The following is a 27,088-nucleotide window of genomic DNA, read 5'->3' on the forward strand; positions in this document are numbered from 1 at the left end:
CCAGAAAAAAAGAGGTCATTGTTCCCCTCTACTCATCACTCATTAGACCCATTATAGAGTACAACGCCCCTTTTGGTATGTACCTCACAAGACATCTACAACAACTGGAAAGGCTGCAGAAATACCTCACAAAGAGGATTACCGGCCTCAAACAGATGCCCTACACAGACCGTCTCAAAAAACTCCAGCTTTACTCTGTCGCATATCGCCTACTCAGAGGTGATCTCTGCCTAACATACAAAGCTATGTCAAACCCAGAGCTGTTGGACATGCTCCACTTAAAGAAATCCCAATCCCTCCGAGCTACATGCTCTAGGGACCTAAACCTTGTCACCACAATAAACAGAACATGCCGGACAGATAGATTCCTGTCCCAGAGACTTCCCACACTCTGGAATAAACTGCCTATCTATATCAAACAAGGCTCCTCATTAACACTCTTCAAGAAAAATCTTGATGATTGGATGGGAAATAGGAAATTCACCCCAGGGATCACCTCTGTGGCTCTGCTCAACAGTGGCACAGGAAAATAATTTTCTTGGGTGGCAAAAGTCAGGGTACCTTTTTGGCTGGGCTTGTATAGGCCCCAGGGCCGATAGCCTAGTACCTACCTATGAACCTATGAACCTATGAACATACTTTTGAGTTTCAGACTTCAAATCCTTCAGAAAATGTATATTAACAGAAATCCTGCTACTCTATCAATTTTCTAATTTTATAAGAGCAATATTTAAACTCTGTCCCTATTTCTTGGCCTTTGTCACCCAATTTTAACAGGCTTTGTCCAGATTTCTTACACTAAGAGGTTGATAAGTATGCTAGTAGCATGTAATGGGTTACCATTTCTATCTTGGTAATGTTTGATGATAGAAATAAAAAAAAATGTTTTTGTTTGGATAGTTGCTTGGGGATGAATACGGTAAGTTTAGATTTTGGGGGGATTAGAAGGAGCTGTGAGTCAGTTAGCCAAGTCTCAATCTGAGATAGCTTCTTGGATCTACTGCTGTAGTTTAACCATATTGTTGGCAGAGGAGATAATTGTAGACCTATGTGCATATTGGATGATAGCTCCTTCTTTGGTTGGTAAATGTAGGTCATTACTGAATATATTAGAAAGCAGGGGACCTAATACAGAACCTTGAGGGACTCCCGTGGTTACTGGGGGAAAGGAAGATATGTTATTTTGACAAATTGCTGTTTGTTGGAGAGGCAACTGTTAAACCAGGAGAGTAAGGGTTTATCAAACCCTAAAAAGACATCTTGCATAGTAATTATTGGTGTAGCACCATGTCAAAGGCTTTAAATAGCTCTAAGAATATGAAAGGAATGAGGTAATTGTTATTTCTGTTTTGATTTGCTGCTGTAACAGAGCTTAGTAGTGTAGTAGTGGTACTGTGATGTGGACAGAAACCATGCTGTATCAGGGAAAGTAGTGAGTCTTCAGTAATGTAGGTAAGAACATGGGATTGCATATACTTTTCAAGTATTTTAGACAGAGAAGACAGGATGGCTACGATCCTGTAGTTGGACAGATCAGTGGAACTTTCTCCCTTATATAGGGGAAGTATGTAGGATTTTTTTTCCACAGAGTATGAAAACAGCTTTCTTTGATGGACCTATTCAGATGGATACAGGGTGTGCCACAGCATCTGCTGCTATTTCAGATATTAAGTTGTCTGTGGCTTTCAAAGTTTAGTAGTTTTCTGGTAACGCAGATAGGGATGGGTTGAATTTTGAGTGCTTGAGAATGAGCTGTCGGGTATGGAGGTGATATAGTAGTTGAAGATTGTGGGCTTAAGAGACGGTATTATAAATTAATATGGGAGATGAGCAGTTCGGATTCAAATCAGGATGAAGCACAGCTGACCCAATATTTGCAGTGAGACAGATACTTGAGAAGTAGCTAGAGATGAGTAAAGAGTCCAACTGGGCATTCCTAGACTTGGAGAAAGCATATGACAAGGTTCCAAGAAAGCTGATGTCAGCAGTCTTATGGTGATTCAAAGTCCCAGAAGCATTGATAGAATTAGCCAAGGCTATGTACAAGGACCTAGTGACTCAAGTCTCTACAGTGTTCAGTCTCACAGAGGGATTCCCAGTGGGAGTCAGGGAGCAGCTCTGAGCCCACTGCTGTTCATAGTGGTGATGGACTACATTAGCAAACAGGATGGAGAGGACAAATGAACAAAGTTGCTGTGTGCAGATAATGTGGCATTACAGACAGATGCTTAGCAATAACTTCAGGAATGGATAGGGGAACTGAATGCAAAACTAAAGACACATGGAATGAAACTGAGTACAGATAAGATAGCTGTAATGGCAGCAAATGGGCAAATCAGAAGGAGCTGAGAACTGTGATAGAAGAGAAAATAGTGGAACAAGTTAACAGCTTCAAGTATCTAAGAGGGATGGCTGAAGAGAAAGGAAGTCTGAATGAGGAGGTTAAAGCTAGAATCAGAGGGACTGCAGCCAACTGGCACAGAGAGTTGGGGATAGTCTGTGACAGAAGAGTGCCAAAGAAGCTGAAAGGTAAGGTATCCAAAACAGTGGGACAATCAGTACTACTGTATGGTATAGAAATCTAGGTAGTAAAGACAGAGCAGATGAGGAAGCTAGAGGTGATGGAGATGAAGTGCCTGAGATGGGTGGTAGGATGCACATTGAGGGACATATGAAGAAATGAGGATATAACAGTAGAAGCCAAAGTAGCTCCAGTTGCAGTAAATGTCAAACAGAACAGGTTGTTGTGGTTTAGGCACATGTGTAGAAAAGCAGAAGGCAATCTTGTAAAGAAGATTTTGGGTAGACAGGAAGAAGGCAAAAGGAAACAACAGCATCTGATAAAGAGGTGGATGGACTGTGTGAGAGAACACCTGTGACAGTCAGGCATGAATGTTGAAGAAGGTAGGCGAGTGGCACTGAATAGAGAGAAAGGTGGTTACTGTTGACATGACACACTGACCCATGTAAAAAATGGGAAAAAAGAGGTTGGTGATGTTGAGGATGATGATGATGATGATGATGATGATGACAAACTCATCAGCTCAAGGATTGTTCCTGAAAGTGGGAACAGTATCGTTTGTCTTTGATTTGTCCAGTCTTTCTGCCTGAGTCATACAATACAATACATGCAAGCCTTTTGATGGCAAACACAATGTTTTTGATAAACACCTGCCTTGCTTATGAGTCACCAGCACTTTAGCAGAAAATAAATAGATAAATAAATAAACAATTATAATCTCAAACAAAACTAACACCACCCCACTTCAACAACCTCCTAATATCCTCCAAATAAATGCCCATCTTTAATGGGGATACAATTGAGTTGGGTTGTACAGCTAGACTTATAAAGGCCCTGATGGTCATTAGCCTAGCACTTACCTATGAGCCTATTAACCTGTTAAAAAGTCCAGTTCAGATGCCTTTAAGAAGCATTTTAATAACAAATGCTTGTTTTCAGTAGTTGATGCATATTTATACTGTACATAAAAGACATAAAGACCAGATTAAGTAGAAATCCTACAGACCTTTTTGCTTTCTAAATGATAACTGTATATGTTTCCACTATGAAATGCCAACTTTCTGAAAGCAAAAGCTTCAACAGAATGAAATAAAAAATACCTAAAATGCAAAAAGCCAAAAATCTCATTTTGTTCTTGTTTTTTGCAAAAGGGTAAGCCCTATAGAAATACACAAACTTATAGACACACAAATAAACTCACACATGACCAGAAAAAAATGTCACAGAAAAATTTTCATGAGTTTATTTAAAATTCGTGCTGGTGAAGCACTATTCTCCTGCACCATAGCCAAATTATGGAACTCCCTCCCACCCACAATTACCTCCATACCATCATGCACCCACTTCAAAACTTTACTAAAAGCGCACCTAAAATCATGCTGGCTGTGCCCTTGCAACTCCCACTCTAATATCTCCCACCCCATCCAACCACTACCTTTCTTTCCACTCCACTAACTACTTTGATTATAGCAAGCTCAGATGCTCATAAGCCTAGTACTTATTATAAGCAGGAACTTTTTATTGTAACATTTGTTAATGTCAGTTATGTACTTCACAGATAAAGATTCTAGTTGTCTACTGATGGTACTATGTTCTTCATCTGTAAATATGTTGTAAGTAATTGCTATGTAAATTGTTAATCGCTATGTAATCCAATGTAACTACTGTCTCTCTATTTTAACTGTGGAGCTTTTCTCCCCGGGTCTCCGCTGAAAATTGACCTACGTCCAGTCGGGCACTCCTGGTCAACAAATATAAATAAATAAATAAATAAATAATCAAGGGACTTCATCAGAGTGAAAATACCACCTGGCAGTTCACAATATAAATACAAACCAATCACATTTTAAATGCAGCTCATCATCAATCAACATAATTAACCATATGAAATACATTTCATAAACTTGTTAAAACAGTAATAAATCTAAAATTGTATGCCCAAAACATAAAAAATCATAACACAGACTTCTACATAAAAAAATAGTTGACATATTGTTCATGTCCAAATAAAGACTCTACATTTTAGTATTAGGGAAAATAGAAACAAGTTAATTAATCTCTTGGGGGGGGATGCATTAAGTCATAGTTGCCACATAATCTCTTTAAATTCAAAGGGGTTATCCACATCTCCACCCTCATTTCTGCCCCTCTCATTGTACAAAACTTCATCAACAATGAAAAAATAAACTTTTTAAAACTGGGACAATTAAGAGCATGTCTACTCAAAGTATTAGTAGATTTGTTTTTTATTTTGATAGCATACTGATGTTCAGAAATCCATCTGTTAATCTCCTGATAGTTTTACCCACATAAAATGTGGGGGCAAGTGATACAGGTTACCAAGTACACCACACCTGTTATGCATAACTGTATTGACTGGGACATGGAATATTACTCTCATGCCCCTCCATACTAACATAAGGGCCATCATTAATAAACCTATAATATTTACATCATTCACATTTATTCATATTTTTCCTATGAAGCAGCTTCATCAAAAGCCCCTCCAGGAGGTCTTTAATACTCTTCCCTTACTAAAAACAACCTGTTGTACTTAACGCAATCTGCTTTTTATCTTGGGGGCAATATTCCAAGTAGTACTAATTGTGTTAAGATACTTGTATATATCCACACTATAAGGTAAAACTAATGGCAGGTTCTTTTCCTTACCCACAGTACCAACTATTTGCACTATTGGCACTGTACTATTACTAACTAGTAAAGGGGCACATCTACCATGTCTACTATGTGTCACTTTATTTCTAATATTATTATGCAAATGCCTTGAATATCCCCTATCCAGAAACATAGATATGATGTTATCAATCTCATTTTCATTGGAGGCCTGAGGAGAAAAGCTCCACATATGAGACATTTAAATATATGCAGAAGTGCAACAATTTGTACAATGGAGAAACATGTAAAAGAAACATCATATTTCTGGCAATAAGAAGCAAAGGCAGCTCCACTTATAAGAGTTTTAAACATGGTCTGAAATATAACAAATTATATACTGGTAAAACATACAGAAGAAACATCATATTATTGGCAGTAAAAAAAATATTGATAGAGAAAACTTATAGAGACTCAACGAATTTCAAGAATTCATGACACGCCGTGCAGGACTAGCTAAAGGGGTGTATATCAAAAGTTTGAACGCTGAAAAGTTCAAACACCAAAATCTCAAACTTGAAAGTTCAAAGACTGAAAATATCGAAGCCGTGGAACATCGAATTCTTTCCCAGGGAAAGAATTCGGTGGGCCATTTCCATGGCGTTGCTACTTCCTTCACTGTGGTGTGATCTCAGAGTTGGTATATTTAAGTAGGGGGTGTCGGGGGTGTGGGGGGCAAACCCCACACATTAGAAATAGTTTGTAGTGTTCGTGTGTTTTGCGTTTTGTACTGGAACAGCAATTTTTTTTCCAGGGAAAATAATTGCTGCTCTCAGTCTTCTGAGTTTTCAGCTTTTGTGGTTTTGGGTTTGATGTTATAGCATTCGAAGTTGTGATATAGACACTAGCTAAAGTATTAGTATCTCAGTATTTGCGTTCAAAGGGGAAAGAAAAGGAGGAGTGAAAGAGGAAGATAGGAGGCAAGGGAGAGTTTAAGTAGTAGATGCAGATGATTGTTGAAAAGAGATTTGTTCTACTTGATAGAGAGATGAATCAAGAATTAAACCTGTGATCATCACTAATAAGCATAGAAATGCATACCAGCTGTCTTTTCACAATACTACATTTTTGATGAAGGAGGAGGCAACTTTCAAAATGCAGATAAGAATTAGAAAAAGTGTATTTGTGACAAACTATGGACTCAAACCACTGCTAACGTAATCTTTACTTAAAGCGATATTGAAATAGTTAACACTATTAAACCCAGTTTGATGGGTAAATCTCAAGAAGTTAGTAGTAGTAGTAGTCTAGGGATAAGAAATAAAAGCCATAACTGATTAACATTCCTGTTCCATAGCATCACTATTTCATCTAAAAATGTAAAGTAGGCATGTATGCAAGAAAAATAATTGGAAGCAAATACAAATTAATCTTTCTATACCAATAAAATAAGATTTGCATAGAGGGGAGCACATGCAGATTCCATTGCAACTCCAGAAATCTGTTTAAAAAACTCACCTCCAAAAAATGCAAAATTATTTTTCAGTACTATCTCCAAGAAAAAATGCAACACAAACAATTCATCATTAAAATTTTTTGACTGTCTGTTCAAAAATAATTTAAAAACTTTCTAATACAATGGTGTGGTATAACAGTAAATATATTGATAACATCAATACTAATAAATATCAGATCTTCAGTGTATGCAATCAAATTTAAGTTGTTTAAAATATGCTAAGAATCACGTAATATATATATATATATATATATATATATATATATATATACATATATATATATATATATATATATATATATATATATATATATATATATATATATATAGTTATGTGATGTGTGTGTGTGTGTGTGTGTGTGTGTGTGTGTGTGTGTGTGTGTGTGTGTGTGTGTGTGTGTGTGTGTGTGTGTGTATATATATATATATATATATATATATATATATATATATATATATAAAACTTGGAATTCAACATATGTTTACATTCAATGTCAGTACATTTCACCAAGAATTCTGTCTTGGATCTGTTTTCAGTGACAAAAGGTCTCATTAGGGATCCAAATGTTTTTTGAATCTTTTGGATCCCAAACATGGTGGGGACAAAAGGTTTCCCCACCCATACAAAGTTCAAGACATCTTCATCAAGGACTCCTTGAATTACCATCTCTCTGAGAAGGAAGTCAACCTTACATAGGCTGTATTAATTTAATTCTTAGAAACAGTCTTATATGTAAAATCATCTGAAAGCAACATCATCATATTGGAAGAGTAATCAGCACTGTCCCACCCTTGTCAGTGTCATCATTCATAGGGTCTTGTTTCTCATCAGTTCACTAAACGTCTGCCTTTCAGACACAAACACAGAAAAACAGAGGCACCAGAAGCTGTTGAAGACTGTGCGTGGGGAAGGGGGGGGGGTGACAGGAGCACCTAGTGATCTAAAAAGGGCAATTTTAGGTTCACTTGGAGGACATTTTAAGCTTAACCAATGTCCATTTTGGTGCTTGAATTAACATTTCCTAATTGGTCTTACCTATCACATGGCTGATAATTGTATATTAACCCTAGTGAGCATAAATATGATCACAATGTAGATAATTTGAGGGGACCCATATAAGGGATACAGCATTTAGGAACAGCCTCTATCCATTAGTGGTACGAGGGGTATTCCTGGAGTACATTTTCTATTACCCATCCTTAGATTCAAGTTGCATTGAATATGGACAGGGATGAGCTTTGTTTTACTTGAATGGATAGTCTGTTCTGGATATATATCCATCTTTCCATAACATTCAGTTTAGATACCTGGACTGAGTACGTCTGATGCCATTTGACTTGCTGATGTTCAGTAGGTCCATCTATATTAAATCAGAGGATGCCTTGTATGCCAGACACATCACCTCTAAGCACTCTGTAGGATATTGAGAATAGTGATTAATCTTTGAGGTGTCCATGCAAGACCTACTGTTCAGGACTTGTATCCTTTTAGTAAGGTATCTCTGTCGGCATTCCAACTGTTGCATGGGTCTGGACAGATACATGCCAAAGTGGGCATTATACAAAATGATTGACCTAATGAGGGCTTTGTAAAGGGGGACAATAACATCTCTAGTTCTAGTCAAAATCAATTTGTTTATAAGGTGTGCAATATAGAAAGACTTTCTTATGACTCTGGGCACATGTTGGTCAAAAGTTAGGTCACTGTACACACAGATTCCCAAATGCCAAACCACTGGGTCAGTTCTAAGAGGACATTGTCAATTTGGCAGTTCCCTGGGGTAGATGACTTCCCAAAGGATATGATAATGTATTTATTGGAGTTTAGTTTCAATTCATGATTCTGGTACCAGTTATTGTTTGGAACAAACCATCATGCATGATGGTTAATTAATTTGTGGATTCAATAACTGCTCCTAGCTTGCAATCATCTCAAACTTAGTTGACCAAAGCCCTTTGGTATTTCCTTTTACCTTCAAGATGTATATGCCAAACAGAAAAACTCTCAGCCCCAAACCCTGGGGGACACCATTGGTGACTGGTCTCTTCCCCTATTTTGATCTCCTGCATCCTGTGAGCAAGAATACATCTATACGTTCTTTGATTCACCTTCCTGATTGTATTAACTTGACTGTATTAAATTATATTTCTTGTATAATACAGAACCACTTGTTAGAATGTGTTTTATATTTGCAGTTTGGAACAGTCTTCTAGTGAGCAATGAAACAAAATGTATGAACCAATAATGACAAAATTACTAATTTCAGGAAATTTCAACCATAAAAGGTCACTCAAAGTTCTGTTATTGCAATCCACCAATATCAGTAAATATGCAAAATCTCTGCAAAAGTAAGTCATCTAAATAATTCCACATTAAAGGGATCTGTAACTAATGAAGAGGTTGCTGCTAGCAGACAACTTTATATTTCATTGTTTCATCTACAAATAAAGTGTGTGTTGCCCTTGAAGATTAAATTTCCTATGCTACATTAAAAAATGATAAGCTAGTAATTTTGCAATGGGGAATGGATGGCAAACTGATAATGGGTTCATACTTACTAAATAACTCCTCCAAAGGAGGATATTCATAGGACTGCAGCATTCACTCCCATTAAAGTACAACACAGTACAGTATCAGTGATCCATCTGCATACTGTGGGAGTAGTACTCACAATCTTCTGCATCAAAAGCAAGTATACTACCAGTTGTGCTACTAACAATGTAAACAACTTAGCATAAGTAGCATTAAACTTCTCTTCCCCTGAAGCTCTCAGCTCCTTGTAAAATCCACTTGACGATCAACTAAATCTTTCAGCTATGCAGCACAAGAAATCTGGAAAAAGCCAAAATTTATTTGGGAGGGCAAAGGCCCAAAACCATGGACACATTTTAAATATTGCATGTATAATCTTAGGAAGTTGCTAAAATAAATAGTTTTGTGTTACCATGTGTTTCCTAAAATATAGGAAGACTGAAACTTCAAGAGCTATCATTTAATGAATTGAGTTCTCACTGATTTGCCAGAAAAACACAAATTTTAAGAGGAACAAACCGAACGTATGAGCCAAATATTCTGTGAAAATCTGGACAGTGGATAGCTATGGACTCAACTCCCTGAATCACAAATGGTGGTATGGGTAGAGAATTCAGGCTCTTGTTTGAGCCTGAGTAACACTGACCACCAGGTATACCTAACTAAGGCATTTTACACACACACACACACACATGGGAGCAGCATAACTCCTGCAAATGAACAAAACTCTCTTTACAGGCATGACTCTGGCAGCACCAATGGAAGAGCAGCAGCAGAACTCCTGTAACACAGAGCAATAAGAGAACAAGAACAGCTAGTTTAGTTACTTTAACTTCCCCGCGCAAATCCATGTTAGAGTGAAAACTCCACTTCATTCATTTTTCCCGACAGGTCTTGCAGCTGTAAAAGTGTGGGGGGGGGGCTCCCACTCCCCCTGGCTCTATGGTTCTGGCACCCATGCAGAAAGGTTGTCTGTTTAAGTTTTCCTCTGTAAATAGATCTGCCTAAAATGCTCCTCAAAGGCACTACTTAATAATGATAATTATGTTAATTAATGATGAGTTGCATTTAGAATGTGATTGGTTTTGTGTGTTTTTATACTGTGGGACGTAATGTGGTATTTTCACTCTGAGTCTGTCTCTTGACTCGTAGGGACAAAAGTGCTTACTGAATTTTAAATAAACCCATGGAAATTTTTGTGTGAAACTTTTATCTCACATTTATTTAGTTCATAGTTCATAGTTCATAGTTTCATACTAGGCTAACTGCCCTTGCGAGCCATTTTAAGCCAAGCCAGTTATCCACTGTGAGATTCAAACCCTTTACCTTGTGTTTATAAGGCAAACACCTTAATCATTAGGCTACCCTCCCAACCCAAAATAAATGGCCTCTGCAAGGCTCAAACCCAGGACCCTATACACTATAGTCACAGTAATTAACCACTAAGCCAAATTTGTTTGTTTATTTTTGGTTATTGGTTATATATACAGTAACTCCAAGGTCGCACCAACTTGAAGAAGTGAGAAATCTACTTAGAAAGCGAATCATAGCTGGCACACAATTAGACATTGCTCTGGCCATGATTCCTTATGAAGAAAAGCATTCAACCTTATGCCAGTCATCTTTTCTTTTCTGTGAGCTACTGCAGTTTGAGGAATTTCTCATGGAGATTGTGTAGGGAAGCTCTATATTTAGTTTGCTATACTGCTAACACTAGTGCATTCCCTGGAAATCATTTCCCACAAAGTTATCCTGCTCCACTACTTAAGCTTGGTATTACTACTCATCTTTTATGAATTCTGATTGGCAATTAAATATTTTTACTCTAAATTTTGATTCATCTTATGGAGATGGCATATTCCTTTTTTATTTATTTAACCCAAATGTCATTTCACAGGAAAATATGAAAACACATTTTGCCGAATATTTTAAAAATAACATTTCGTCATCATGAGGAAATATGGCAAGCCAGAAAATTGCAAGATTGAATTTCAAATACTGAAAATCTAAGAAGGTATGAGAGCACATTGAAATGCCATGTTAAATCAGGAGTTTGATTCACTGTGTATGTATATTCAGTTTCCACTATGGTCTTTTTAAAGTTCATGGCAGAATTAAGTTATAAATAGAAACCATGCTGCTTAACCTGCTGTTTTTACTGTATTGTATATGTCAATCCATGTTCCCTATTGTCATGTTGCTGCACAAAATGCATTTATCAAGTTGTAATGTTAGCTTGTATGAAACAGTGAGTCTCGGCTAATGTGCTGCCCTATACGACTTCTGTCCTCAGCATAATGTCATGCACCTGTCTCTTGATAAGAGGAATGAGGCTGTATAGCTATTTTCATAGTTTGTTGTTTTAAAATAGTTTTTGGTACAAAAAGTGAGTTCGGGAAACCAGAGATTAACTAAATCTGAAAAATATATATAAAATCCAAAGATAAAATGTAAAAAAATGAAGAGATGTGAGTCTCTGTTTTATTTTATACTCCCAAACCATTAGCCTTTCTTTTAATCTGTATTATAACATCTTTGTTTGGATCTCATATTTATGAAATAATGCAGAAAAATTGCTACCATTTGGTTGCTTAAAATATGACTTTCTGTGGTGATATATTTGTCTTACCATAGTTCATTAGTTCAGTTTTTATTATAATAAGCAAAAATATTGAAGAATAACTATATTATACTACTAAATTAATCTCCTCAACAAAGCACAAAGAACTGCTGGTAGCCTTGTAGTCCAATACTATCACAACAGAATGAAGGCATTCTGCTCTGCAAGGAGCTCTGTCATAGAATCACTTAGGGACAGTCAAACATTAATTAAACAGAGGTTAATAGGGGACAGCATCAGATGAATAAATAAAGATATGGTGGGTGGTTCTGTTTTTCTCTGGTTAGAATAAAAATTAAAATGTAGTGGGTTGTGTCATTTTCCACAGGAAGGCTGTGGAATCCTTAATGTCAAAATTTTTGGAGAAAATTCATTGTTAGGGAGGAAAGTAATATGCTAGTGAGTGGTAATGATAACAGACACTGATGTTCGGAATCCATTTAATGTTCATTTATACAAAAGAAATACTTCGGCTCTGTAGTCAGTGACTGAACTAGACAGTGTTGTCTAAAACACTGCACAGAGGGTACAATTAGACAAATAAAAAATAGTCACTGAATGGCCTCTAAAAAGTCACTGGAGACCAGAGGTCCCATGCATTGTGTTTACCCAAGGCAACATCTGGTGCTCTATTCTGTAAATTCTGTGAATAGACTAACATAAAATTGATGCTTCAACATTGGCATGCTTTGCTCAGTGCAGTCAGTGACCCACTCCTCACATCCAATGCATGCAAACTAGCATCACTAATGTCACCAGTGGTATGCTGGCTGCCACAACTGCCAGTTTCAGTAACTAAAGGGAAAGCATCCTCATTATGAACCACAAAAGCCATGTCACTGTAATACAGTTAAAATACTGCTCCTATTCACCACCAGCTTCTTTACTTTAACGATATTCCAGGATTGCTGAGTTTGAGTTTTAAGGTCAAGTTCGCATATACAAGTAATACAGAATGGACAAATGACAAAAGGGCAAATTATTTTAAGGACTTTGTCTACAGTTAATATTATTGATATGAGACATAATATGTTGCATAATACATGTAAACCAGCTAAAATTTGTGAACAACCAGAAGGTCTAATGGCAGTTACTAGATGGATAATTTTTTGAAGGACCTGCTGTGTAAGATAAATCCATGGAAGTGATGATTGCACCCCACCCAACCCTTGGCAAGGAATCTGACATCCAACCTATTCTAAGGATGAGTGATAGCCAAAGCCATATTCCAAGAATAATATCTGACCAGATCCTTAACTGAAGAAGGATAAATTATTGACAGCATGTCCACAGGGCTAGAACTGATAATTTTTAGACCCCAAGAGGGATTACAGGTCAGATCTTTGATCACAGAGAAATAACAGACCAAAGCCATTCCATGTCATCAATTGATTAAAATGCCTGAACCACAGCATCGCCAACAGAATATTTTACCAAGAAGCCAGCACAAGTCAATGTTTTCAACCACTGGGATTACAGAGATGCTATCCTGGGTACTTAAAGAAGACCCCATACAGAATACATTTATGAGCAGGTATGAAACTTTAAAAATCCCTGGAAGTATATTAAGAAACATGTAGTATAAACAAGAACCTAAGGTGAGGAATGGAAATATATACAAACTGAAGACCATGCAGTTTATTTATTTATTATTTATTTATTTGACATTTGTTGGCCGGGACAGTCTGACTGACAAGTGCCCTTTTTCAGTGGAGGCCCGGGTAGAAAAGCTCCACAGTACAATTAAGCAAAAATTGCAGAACTTGACTTAATATACAATAACAGTAAAATAAAAATTACAGGATTGTGGTAGAGGACAAAAAATAAACAATAGAGTAAATGAGCAGCTGTTCTTTTAGGTACAAGTTAAAAAATCAATAAGAAATATATTTAGTATAAGAGATTTATCTTGAGGCAGGTAGTGACAATAAGCTAGCAGAAAGAAAATACCATAAGGATAGTCTGTGCTCTTCAAATGCTTATGTTTTGCAGCAATAGTGTGTGAGAGTGTTAATTATGAGGCAGTTGCAGGTGGGATATAGGCATCATGTCACCAGAAGTTAGGAAGTGAAGAGAATGATTAGAAGTAGGTGACTGTTAATTCATTTCTTAGGTGGTTAGTGTAAGAGCAGTAAAGAGGGGAAGGGATGAATAGGAAAGGAGAGTAAGGACAGGAAAGAAAGGAATGTGGGAGAGAGAGGGAAGGGTTCAGGTGGGGTGATTGCAGAGACAAGACCAGGTGCTGTCTATGTAATTTTTAAGAGTTTTCTTGAATTTAGACATGGGAAATCTTTCTGAGGATCAGGGGGAGCTTATGTTATGTTATGTGTGTGGGCATGTCTGAGGGCATACAAGAGTAACTTGTGAGCAGTAAATATTGTGCTGTATGCATCACAGCTCTGACTTTGCATATCTGTTATATACAGTGTAGCATAATGATATAGTGTGTGTGTGTGTGTGTGTGTGTGTGTGTGTGTGTGTGTGTGTGTATTTATATTTATATCTGTGTGTGTGTGTGTGTGTGTGTGTGTGTGTGTGTGTGTGTGTGTGTGTGTGTGTGTGTGTGTGTGTGTGTGTGTGTGTGTGTGTGTGTGTGTGTGTGTGTGTGTGTGTGTGTGTGTGTGTGTGTGTGTGTGTGTGTGTGTGTGTGTGTGTGTGTGTGTGTGAGCGTGCATGTTTGTATACATCTATGTATTTGTCTATATAAATATATGTATATGTACACACACATATATATATATATATATATATATATATATATATGTGTGTGTGTGTGTGTGTGTGTGTGTGTGTGTGTGTGTGTGTGTGTGTGTGTGTGTGTGTGTGTGTGTGGTGTGTATCTCTCTCTATACAAACACACACAAACCATATGTATATGGGTTCAATTCAATTCACTGACAAGTTGTCTTGTCAAACTGTAAAAAAGCCATAGAGTGTATCAAAAATCAATTTATCGAACATACTGGCATTACTTCTTTGCAAGATCATAGTATGGGCTGGCATTATTGCTTTGCAAGATCATAGTATGGGTAACCCACTGTATTGCAATCTCAGAGTTGGTATGTATAATTAGCAGAGGTTGTGGGGAGCTGAGGGGCTTGCCCCCCCACCCCACAAAAAAGGTACATTTTGTTTTTGTTCAAATCTTCATGATTCAAACAGTTTTGTGTGTGTGACAGGCATTCAAAGTATTGATGCTTTGATTGTCTATCATAACTTATATATATATATATATATATATATATATATATATATATATATATATATATACATACACACACACACACACACACACACACACACACACACACACACATATATATATACACACATATATATATATATATACACACACACACACATATATATATATATATATATATATATATATATATATATGCATTTGTTAACTGGGTTAGTTTTCAGCAAAGGCCCGAGGAGCAAAGCCCCAGAGAGGTACAGAAGATACGGTTACTTGCAAAATGAGTCTACATACAATAACATAGTATTCATATACATAAAAATAAGATAAAGAACATGCACATAAGAAAACTTTACACGTTTAAACTAAATATTCTTACACATACAGCTGTCAAATCTATAGATATAAGTTATACTCATTATACATTGCAAAGAAGATTATGCACAAACTGTTGTAACCTTCGTGTCTGATTTTATGGAAACAAGATGTGGATGGGAGAAAGGGGTATGTAGAAATTAGAGAAAAGGTGGGGGTTAAGTTAAGAGGAGGGAGGATGATTAAGTAGGGTCAGTACAAGAACAAGACCAGGATTTGAATAGATAGTCTTTTAGAGGTTTTTTGAAGCAGTTTGTGTAAGTAATTAATCTTATGTGTTGCAGTAGTTTATTCCAGGCATTAGTGACAGAGTGGTTATAGAGAAGTTTGCCAATGGTTTTGTTAGGTTCATAGATTTGAAGGAGATGCTGGTCTGAACTGCAGTGTAAGTGGTTTGGAATATAGGGTGTGATGAGATTGGAGAGAGCAGGACCAAAGTGGGGTTGGTTTAAAATGGAGTGGGTGAGGTGAAGTTGAGGCAAGAGGAGTTGATGGTGAATTTCAAGCCAGTGAAAGGTTTTAAGATATAAGCAGTGGTGAGAGTGATATGGTTGGTTGGCAGCAAATCCAGCAATTTTATTGTATGCCAGTCCAAGATTAGTGAAAAGATTGTTTGGAGGTGGGTGAGGATAGTTGCTGCATATAGTAGAGCTGTTAAAATGTAGGCTTGTGCCAGAGTGAGTTTGGTTTCATTTGTCAGGAATTTCTTATCTCTATAGAGTAGACCAAATATTTGGAGGGTCTTTTTTATAGAAGTTTGTGTATGAAGATCAAATGTAAGTTGATCATTGATTATGATTCCTCTGAGCTTTGTGTGGGGCTCAACCTTGATAGATGTATTGTTCAGTTACAGTAAAGGAGCATTTGAGGTTTGGGAGGGATTTGGGAAGGAAGAGCAGTTTCGTTTTATTGGGTTAAGAAGGAGTTGGTTGCAGTTTAGCCATTTTTCAACTGAGTGTAAAGATTCTTGCATGGGGGTGAGAAGGTGAGGTAGAGAGTCAGAGGTAGAGATTATTGTGGAGTCAAAAGCATATTGTATTAGAGATGAGTGAGGACAGGCTTGGTAGAGATTATTAGTGAAGATGTCAAAGAGAAGGGGACAAAGGATGGAGCCTTGGGGAACCCTGGTAGAGACTGGAAGGAAAGGGGAGGATGCAGACATCCATTTCACAGCCTGGAACTGTTGGAGAGATATCTTGAGAACCAGCAAAGAGTAGAGTTGGGGAGATTAAAGTTAGATAGCTGGGTCAAAAGTAGGTTGTAAGAGACAGTGTCAAAGGCTTTAGAGAGATCAAGGAAAAGACATGAGTCTAGTTTATTGTGGTCATGAGAAGTAGAAATACTGTGGCTAAAGGATATTAGAGCTGTGGCAGTACTGTGGTTGGGGTGAAAATCATACTGGGTAGGAATAAGGAGATTATCTTGAAGTAGATGATCAATGAGCTGTTTATGGATACAGTTTTTCAAGAATCTTTGAAGGAGGGGACAGGATAATAATAGGTCTGAAATTAGAGGGGTCAGCAAAGTTGCCTCCTTTATGCAGATGAATAACAGGATTTTTCCAAATTTCAGGGACTATGTTTCTTGGATAGATCTGCTGATAAGTATGGAAATGGGATAGGAAATGGATTTTGCTGCCAATTTAAGGTGGGAGGGTAAATTATCAACAGAAGGGGAACATGGTTTGAGTTTACCAAGCAGTGACCTGATATAGGAGGTGGGGATGGGTTTGAAGGAGGAAGAGTGGGTGGAAGAGATGGAAGGAGTAGAGTGTTTGCTATTTAAGTCATTTTAGTTATTTTTTCATATATATATATATATATATATGGATATATATATATATATATATATATATATATATATATATATATATATATATATATATATATATGTGGATATATATATATATATATATATATATATATATATGTGTGTGTGTGTGTATACATATATATATATATATATATATATATATATATATATATATATATATATATATATGTATATATATATATATATATATATATATATATATATATATATATATATATATATATATAAGGGGTAAGGGATTCAAATGTGACTTGAACCCATAGCCCTCAGGAATACTCTTCTACTTAGGCAAGCATCTTAACTGCCTCAGTGGTTCAGTTGGTAAAACACTTACAATAGCACTCTAAAAGGGCTAGTTTAAAGTTCCAGTTACGGACTGTTCTGCTTTGGCATTATTTTCCTATACCTGTCTCCTGACAGAGATGGTATAACCTCTCCTTTCCAATGTTCCTCTTTCTCCTCAGTATTCTTGGATCATATAACCACATTTGCACCACCACAAATCTCCCAACAATAATTTCTCAAGGTGCTAAACCCAACAACACTACTACTGGTCAGCCTGAAACATGACCTGTCAACCTCCTACAATGGCTATCATTATCAAACTCAAAACAGGCTTTTTGATGAATGAATGGAAGATAGTAGCAGACATTCCTTTGCATGAAGCTTGGGATTCGATGGAGCCAGGTAATTATAGCCCCATAATCCTGGCCAGCTTCGTCTGTAAACCAAAGGAAAGCATTATTATGAAAGTAATTAATAAGGAAATAGGTAACCTTTAGACTCACAAACCAACCCAGTTCAGATTCATCAAGAGCAGAGCTTGCTTACTTAACCTGTTTGACTCCTTCAAAAAAGTTACTGTAGCAATGGATGATGGAAATTCAGAGCATGCAGCATATCTAGAACTCACAAAAGTGTTCAACATCATTACATACCCAGGTAGCATAGATAAACTAAGTTAAATGTAAACCCTTATGTAACTCATTAGATAGTAAATTGACTCAAAAACAGAACACAGGAACTAAAGATGGGTGTCTCTACCTCCTCCAAAAGACTTGTCACTAGTGCTGTACCCCTATATTCAGTCCCTGCATAAGTCCTCTTTGGCATTCACTTCTTGTAGGATAAAGATGATTTTAAGAGTTTGCAGATGACCAAGTTTGCAGATTATTGAAAATTTGGTGCCATCATAAACTCCCAGGGGACCCCATTATCCTCCAAGAGGACCTTTCTCAGACAAATAGCTAAATTCCAAGAAATGTATAATCATATTCTTTGGCAAACACGATTCACCTTGTTTGGGCCTATACTCATGGATCTGAGAATTTCTGTTGATAGTGAACTGTCCTTTAATTGCCACATATCCATTGTTTTAAGGAAGTCCTTTTTCACTGCACAGCTAATATCTAAAGACATGGCATCCAGGCCCAGGGATGTAATCATTACAATGTACTTGGCACTTATTTGTCTAATCATTGAGTGTAATGACCCTTTCAGTATGTGCTTGTCCTTACACATCCATTCAATGCTTCCTCAGTAAGAAAATCAAGGGTGTAAATTATTAAAACCATGTGAAATGTCTCAAAGCCTTGTCCTTCTTCTTGGTATGCTACTGAAAGGCAACCTCTGCCTCACTTACATAGGTTCATGGGTTCATAGGAAGGTACTAGGCTATCGGCCCAAGGGCCTAAGTAAGCCTACCCAACAAGGTTCCCTGGCTTACTCCACCCACGAAAGTTAATTTCCTGTGCCCCTGTCGAGCAGAGCCACAGAAGTGATCCCCGGGATGTATTTCCTATTTCCTTCCACTCATCAAGATTTTTCTTGAAAAGTGCTAATGAGGAACTTTGCTTGACATAGATGAGTAGCTTATTCCAGACTATAGGAAGTCTCTGGGACAGGAATCTATCCCTCCAGCATGTCCTGTTTATTGTGGTGACAAGGTTTAGGTCCCTAGAGCATGTAGCTTGGAGGGATTGGGATTTCTTTAAGTGTAGCATGTCCAACAGCTCTGGGTTTGACATAGCTTTATATGTTAGGCAGAGATCTACTCGGAGCAGGTGATATGCTAGAGTAAAGCTGGAGTTTTTTGAGACAGTCAGTGTAGGGCATCTGTTTGAGGCCAGTAATCCCCATTTGTGAGGTACTTCTGTGACCTTTCCAGCTGCTGCAGATGTCTTGTGAGGTACATTCCAAATGGGGCATTGTACTCTATAATGGGTCTAATGAGTGACGAGTAGAGGGGAACAATGACCTCTTTTTTCCTGGATGAGAACCTTTTTGTGATGAGGTGTGCCACATATAAGGATTTCCTGACTACTGTGGTGATGTGATTATCAATGGAGAGACTACTGTCCACCTGGGTCCCAAGGTCTCTTATCACATGTTCAGCATTAAGTAGACTGCAGTTTATGTGGTAGTTCATGTGTACAGAGTTTTTACCAAAGGGGATGACAATGCAGTTTTTGGCATTGAGCTTAAGGCCATGCCTCTGACACCAGGCATCTGCCTCAGTGAGGCCCTTCTTGGGGACTCGACTATGGCTCCTAGTTTGCAGTCATCTGTGAACTTTATTAGCCAGAGGCCTTCTGTGTTAGCCTGTACTTCAGAGAAAATAGATACCAAACAGGAGAGGTCCTAGGACTGAACCCTGTGGTACTCCACTTGTCACTGGTTTGAAGTCAAATTTGGAATCTGCACCTTTTACAGTGTGGGTTCTGTCAATTTTCCAGTTGGCAACCCATCTTGTGACATAGCGATTTATATCTAGTTTAGTGAGTTTAGCTATAATTCCAGAATGGGGGATGGCGTCAAAAGCCTTGGTGAGGTCAAGATAGGCTGTGTGAACCATCTTATCCTCATCTATGGCTTTTGTGACTGCCTCAAAGAAGTCGATCAAGTTCAGAAGGCATGATCTGCCTTTCACAAACCCTGAACTGGGTGGGGTCCAGAGTTTGGAGGTTACCAATGTCTTTGTTTAAGAGTTCCATGGCCTTGCAGACCAGGCTCGTCAGGCTAATAGGGCGATAGTTCCCTAGATCAGTGGTGGCCCCCCTTTTTGGAGTGGGATAACTGTTGCTGTGCGCCTTTCAGTGGGCACAAAGCCTGATGTGAGACTATGATTGAGCATTGTGCTTAGGTGGGGAGCCAGTTCATTCTGAAGTTCATGTAAAATGCAGCCTGGGATGTTGTCCGGTCCCATGAATGCTGTGTTTTTTGTTTTAGAGAGTGCAGCTTTTACCTGCATAGATGTGATTACAGGGATTCTGCATTCTTCCTATATAGATATGGGCCCTTTAGGGGGTGAGAGGTGGGTAAAGTTAACACTGAACCTATCTGCTGGGATGTTGGTAATAGCAGTTGGTTCTGTAATTTTCATGACGTTGTGCTGTAACTCAGAGCAGATCTGGATGTTGCCATTGAGATTCTTGACATAGCTATAGAATGCTTTGTGGTTGCCATTAGAATCAGTAGTGATTTTGTTTTTGCAGCTAGCTTTGGAGGATCTTATAAGAGATCTCAGCTTCTTACTGAGGCTGACCATGGATCTCCTCCATTCATGGAATTTTACTCTCTTTTGCAACAGTTTCTTCCTTCTGTTGTAGAGTTTGTTTATGGCAGGGGACCACCAGATTGGCTTCCTTTTTTTGGAGGATAGCGTCTTGGTTCTGTTTGGGATAGCATGATCCATGCACTCATGTAAGTGCTTATAGAGTGCATTTGTGTAGGATTCAGCAGTCGTAACTGTATTGTCCATCTGCATGGGTGTCATGAAGTTTGCATCTTCTGTATTAAGAAGCATGAAGTTGGCTTTGGAGAAATTTTTACCATATTTTCCTTAATGGTGGGTGGGGGCGGGATGCGGATATCTAGGGTGATTAGCTTATGGTCGGATCTGACCTAAGAGGAGTTGACTTCAGGTGTGGAACACCGGTCACTCATGTTGGTAATGACTAGGTCTAGGATATTGTTGCCCCTGGTGGGGGTGTGTATAAGTTGATCCAGGGCATTGGAATTTAGAATTCCAGAAAGCGTTGAGCGAAGGAGTTAGTGCATGAGTAGTTTTCCCAGTTAATGGTGGGGTAGTTAACATCGCCCATTATTAGGGTGTTTTGTTGAACCCTAATATTTTCAGGTATATCAAGAAAAGAGGAGTGGGAATCCTGGGGCATGGTGGGGGATCTGTAGCAAGCTACAATTTGGATTGCAGTTTTGCCCAGAGTTGCACTTGGATATCCTCAGATGCATTATGCTGAGCAATTAGCCTGGAGGTGTGGATATCCTTAATGAATATGGGCACACCTCTACATTTGGTGTTCTGGTCCTGGTTAGATGGCCAAAAAGCTTGGTATGAGTTATAGCCTGGTAATGCAGGGGTGCTCTCTAGAGCCTTGAACCAGGTCTCAGTCACTGCACAGATATCGATGTTCTCCATTTTAAGGAGTGCCTCGGATTAGTGCATTTTGAGATCTAGACTTTTAGCATTGAGTAGCATTACCCTCAGTTTTTGCTTGCCTTTTCCTGTTATGGTGGTGAATTTGTAATTTGAGCCTTGCCTAAAAAAGGCACTATAGGAGAGGCAAGACCCTTAGTCAGTATCCGGAATCCCAGGGGCGACAGGTGCAGGCCATCTCTGGCAAAGCAACGTGGTCTGTCGACCATGTTGTCCCAGGCAGACAGATACTGGATCCCCTTAGAATGACACCAGTAGCTTAGCCAATTGATGAAGTCAATCATTTTGTCATTGTACTGCTGTATCATTCTGGGTGATAGCAGGATGCTACTCAGGGCTAGGGTCATACCTGCCTGGGCTACAGGATTGGAGACCTCTTCCATGTCTCTTTTCATGTAGTCCAAAGAGGTACATCTCAGGTCGTTCACATCAACATTGACAATGACAGAGTCATATTTGTACTTGTTGTGGTGTTACCTGAGTGTGTGGGTTATGTGGCGGATCCTGGATCCTGACAGGCAGCTGACAGTAACCATCTCCTTGTTTAGCCAGGTGAGTGGGACATCAGTGTGCCTGACTATAGAGTCATCTATGACTAGTGTGTTGGATACATTGTTTTGCCTTATGGGCTGTGGGTTATTGGCACACTGAGTCTGTGGGCCAAGTGTCATTTGGGTTGTGTTGAGTGTGGAGGTTGCTTGCATTTCTGCTTTGGAGGTCTCTGTTGCTTCAGCAGATTATTATTGAGAGTCTCTGAAAATGTTTTTTGTGTTTCTATGTGTGGATTTTGGTAGTGTAGGTTTAGTGGAACTATGTAATGAATGTGGTGTGATGCAAGTGTTTACCTTCTCCTGTTGACAGTCAAGTTCAGTCTTGGTTGGAGAGAGCGTTACCTCCAGTTTAGCTAGATAAGTGCATCTCTCACAGGTTGTGGTGTTGGGTGGTAGGAGGAGTGGGTTGTCTGTGTACATGAGACAATTGCTACATTGTCCCAAGATCCCCAGATTCATTAGATAGGAGAGAACACTGGGAGCTGACCTTTGGACATGCCTGAATAAAAAAAACTACTTTACTCTAGACAAGTGAGAAAGTGAGTATAAGAGCTCTTCTTCTCTAAGCAAGTGAGGAAAGTAAGTACAAAAACTGTTTTCCTCTAGGTAAAGAGGAAGGTTGAGGGCTGTAGTAATTTGTAGCTTATTTAGTGCTAACAGCAAGTTTTGAACAAGTGCTGAGCACATAAAAGCTAATTCAAGGGCTAAAACTAAGAATCTGTAGCTGGATCTTGAGGTAGATAGCCTACCTAGGATTACCACTCCCACTGATGACCTAGAATGCTTCACTCCAAAACAGAAAGGCTTGCGGGGCTCTGAAGCTTACAAACAGTCCTGGATACAGCAAATCTGTATGTGGACTAGACTAGTTACAGGAAAGGAGGGAGACAAGCACAAATGCGGTCTTTTAAACCAGAAAGTTGAATGAAATGGAAAAACTGTCCAAACAGTCAATAAACTACAATTTCTGGGCCAGATATCACTCTTGTGGTAGATAGGCTACCTAGTGCTTACCACTCCCACTGATAAGCTAGATGACTTGCCTCCAACACAGAAATGCTTAGGTGGGGGGCAAAAGCTCACAAGCAGTCCTGGATACAGCAAATCTGTATCTGGACTAGACTAGTTACAGAAAAGGTGGGAAACAAGCGCAAATGCGAGCTTTTAAACCAGAAAGTTGAAAGAACTGGAAAAGCTGCCAAACGGTCAATAAACTATAATTTCTGGGCCAGAAACCACTCATGTGGGAAATAGGCTACCTAGTGCTTACCTCTGCCACTGATAAGCTAGAAGGCTTCCCTCCAACACAAAAAAGATTGGAGACTCCAAAGTTGACAAACAGTCCTGGATACAGCAAATCTGTATCTGGACTAGATTAGTTTCAGGAAGATGGGAAACAAGCGCAAATGCGGGCTTTTACACCAGTAAGTTGAAAGAGATGGAAAAACTGCCAAACTCCAATAAACTATAATTTCTGGGCCAGAAACCACTCATGTGGTAGATAGGCTACCTAGTGCTTACCACTCCCACTGCTAAGCTAGAAGGCTTCCCTCCAACACAGAAAGGCTTGGGAGGGATCAGAAGCTTACAAGCAGTCCTGGATACAGCAAATCATTATCTGGACTAGGCTAGTTGCAGGAAAGATGGTAAACAAGTGCAAATGTGGACTTTAAAACCAGTAAGTTGAAAGAGATGGAAAAATTGCCAAACCCCAATAAACTACAATTTTTGGGCCAGAAACCACTCTTGTGGTAGATAGGCTACCTAGTGCTTACCACTCCCACTGATAAGCTATAAGGCTTCCCTCCAGCACAGAAAGGCTTGGGGGGGGGGCTCAGAAAGTTACAAACATTCCTGAATACAGCAAATCTATATCTGGATTAGACTAGTTACAGGAAAGATGGTAAACAAGTGCAAATGTGGGCTTTTAAACCAGTAATTTGAAAGAGATGGAAAAACTGCCAAACTCCAATAAACTGCATTTTCTGGGCCAGAAACCAATCTTGATGTAGAAAGACAATCTACTACTTATCACTCCCACTGATAAGCTAGAATCCTTCCCTCCAACACAGAACAGCTTGGGGGACCCAGAAGCTTACAAACGGTCCTGGATATAGCAAATCTGTATCTGGACTAGACTAGTTACAGGAAAGCTGGAAAACAAGCACAAATGCAGGCTTTTAAATCAGAAGGTTGAAAGAGATGGAAAAACTGCCCAAATGGCCAATAAACTACAATTTCTGTGCCTGAACCCACTCTTGTGGTAGAGAGGCTACCTAGTGCTTCCCACTCCCACTGATAAGCTAAAAGGCTTCCCTCCAACACAGAAAGGCTTGGGGGGGCTCAGAAAGTTGCATACAACCCTGAATACAGCAAATCTGTATCTGGACTAGACTAGTGACAGGAAAGATAATAAACAAGCACAAATGCGGGCGTTTAAACCAGTAAGTTGAAAGAGATGGAAAAACTACCAAACTCCAATAAAGTACAATTTCTGGGTCAGAAACCATCTTGTGGTAGGCAGCCTACCTAGTGCTTACCACTCCCACTGATAAGCTAGTAGGCTTCCCTCCAACACAGAAAAGATTGGGGGCTCTGAAGCTGACAAACAGTCCTGGATACAGCAAATCTGTATCTGGACTAGACTAGTTACAAGAAATATGGGAAACAAGCGCAAAAGCGGGCTTTTAAACCAGTAAGTTGAAAAAGATGCAAAAACTGCCAAACTCCAATAAACTACAATTTCTGGGCCAGAAACCACTCTTGTGGTAGATAGCCTACCTAGTGCTCACCACTCCCACTGATAAGCTGCAAGACTTCCCTTCAACACAGAAAGGTTTGGGAGGCACAGAAGCTTACAAGCAGTCCTGGATACAGCAAATCTGTATCTGGACTAGACTCATTACAAGAAAGGTGGGAAACAAGCACAAACACGGGCTTATAAACCAGAAAGTTGAAATTGCTGGAAAAACTGGCAAACGGCTAATAAACTACAATTTCTGGGCCAGAAACCACTCTTGTGGTAGATAGGCTACCTAGTGCTTACCACTTCCTCTGATAAGCTAGAAGGCTTCCCTCCAACACAGAAAGGCTTGGGGGGCTCAGAAGGTTGCATACAATCCTGAATACAGGAAATCTGTATCTGGACTAGACTAGTTACAGGAAAGACGGTAAACAAGTGCAAATGAGGGCTTTTAAACCAGTAAGTTGAAAAAGATGCAAAAACTGCCAAACTCCAATAAACTACAATTTCTGGGCCAGAAACCACTCTTGTGGTAGATAGCCTACCTAGTGCTCACCACTCCCACTGATAAGCTACAAGACTTCCCTTCAACACAGAAAGGTTTGGGAGGCACAGAAGCTTACAAACAGTCCTGGATACAGCTAATATGTATCTGGACTAGACTAGTTACAGGAAAGGTGGGAAACAAGTGCAAATGCGGGCTTTTAAACCAGAAAGTTGAAAGAGCTGGAAAAACTGCCAAATAGCCAATAAACTACAATTACTGGGCCAGAAACCACTCTTGTGGTAGATAGGCTACCCAGTGAATACCACTCCCACTGATAAGCTAGAAGGCTTCTCTCCAACACAGAAAGGCTTGGGGGCTCAGAAGCTGAAAAACAGTCCTGCATACAGCAAATCTGTATCTGGACTAGACTAGTTACAGGAAAAATGGTAAAAAAGTGCAAATGCAGGCTTTTATACCAGTAAGTTGAAAGAGATGGAAAAACTGCCAAACACCAATAAACTACAATTTCTGGGCCAGAAACCACTCTTGTGGTAGATATGCTACCTAGTGCTTACCATAAGCTAGAAGACTTCCCTCCAACACAGAAAGGCTTGGGGGGCCCAAAAGCTTACAAGCAGTCTTGGATACAGCAAATCTGTATCTGGATTAGACTAGTTACAGGAAAAATGTTAAACAAGCACAAATGCAGGCTTTTAAACCAGTAAGTTGAAAGAGATGGAAAAACTGCCAAACTCCAATAAACCACAATTTCTGGGCCAGAAACCACTCTTGTGGTAGATAGTCTACCTAGTACTTACCACTCCCACTGATAAGCTAGAAGACTTCCCTCCAACACAGAAAGGCTTGGGGGGCCCAGAAGCTTACAAGCAGTCTTGGATACAGCAAATCGGTATCTGGACTAGACTAGTTACAGTAAAGCTGGGAAACAAGTGCAAATGCTGGCTTTTAAACCAGAAGGTTGAAAGAGATGGAAAAACTGCCCAAACGGCCAATAAAGTACAATTTCTGGGCCAGAAACCACTCTTGTGGTAGATAGGCTACCTAGTGCTTACCACTCATACTGATAAGCTAGAAGGCTTCCCTCCAACACATAAAGGCTTGGGGGGCTCAGAAAGTTACATACATTCCTGAATACAGGAAATCTGTATCTGGACTAGACTAGTTACAGAAAAGATGGTAAACAAGCTCAAATGAGGGCTTTTAAACCAGTAAGTTGAAAGAGATGGAAAAACTGCCAAACTCCAAAAAACTACAATTTCTGGGCCAGAAACCACTCGTGGTAGATAGGCTACCTAGTGCTTACCACTCCCACTGATAAGGTAGAAGACTTCCGTCCAACACAAAAAAGCTTGGGGGCCCAGAAGCTTACAAATAGTCCTGAATACAGCTAATCTGTATCTGGACTAGACTAGTTACAGGAAAAATGGTAAAAAAGCGCAAATGCAGGCTTTTAAACCAGTAAGTTGAAAGAGATGGAAAAACTGCCAAACACCAATAAACTACAATTTCTGGGCCAGAAACCACTCTTGTGGTAGATATGCTACCTAGTGCATACCACTCCCAAAGATAAGCTAGAAGACTTCCCTCCAACACAGAAAGGCTTGGGGGGGGCCAGAA

The sequence above is a fragment of the Protopterus annectens genome, chromosome 8.part0, assembly GCF_019279795.1.
Source record: "Protopterus annectens isolate FY-2018-M chromosome 8.part0, PAN1.0, whole genome shotgun sequence".
Taxonomy (NCBI): domain Eukaryota; kingdom Metazoa; phylum Chordata; order Ceratodontiformes; family Protopteridae; genus Protopterus; species Protopterus annectens.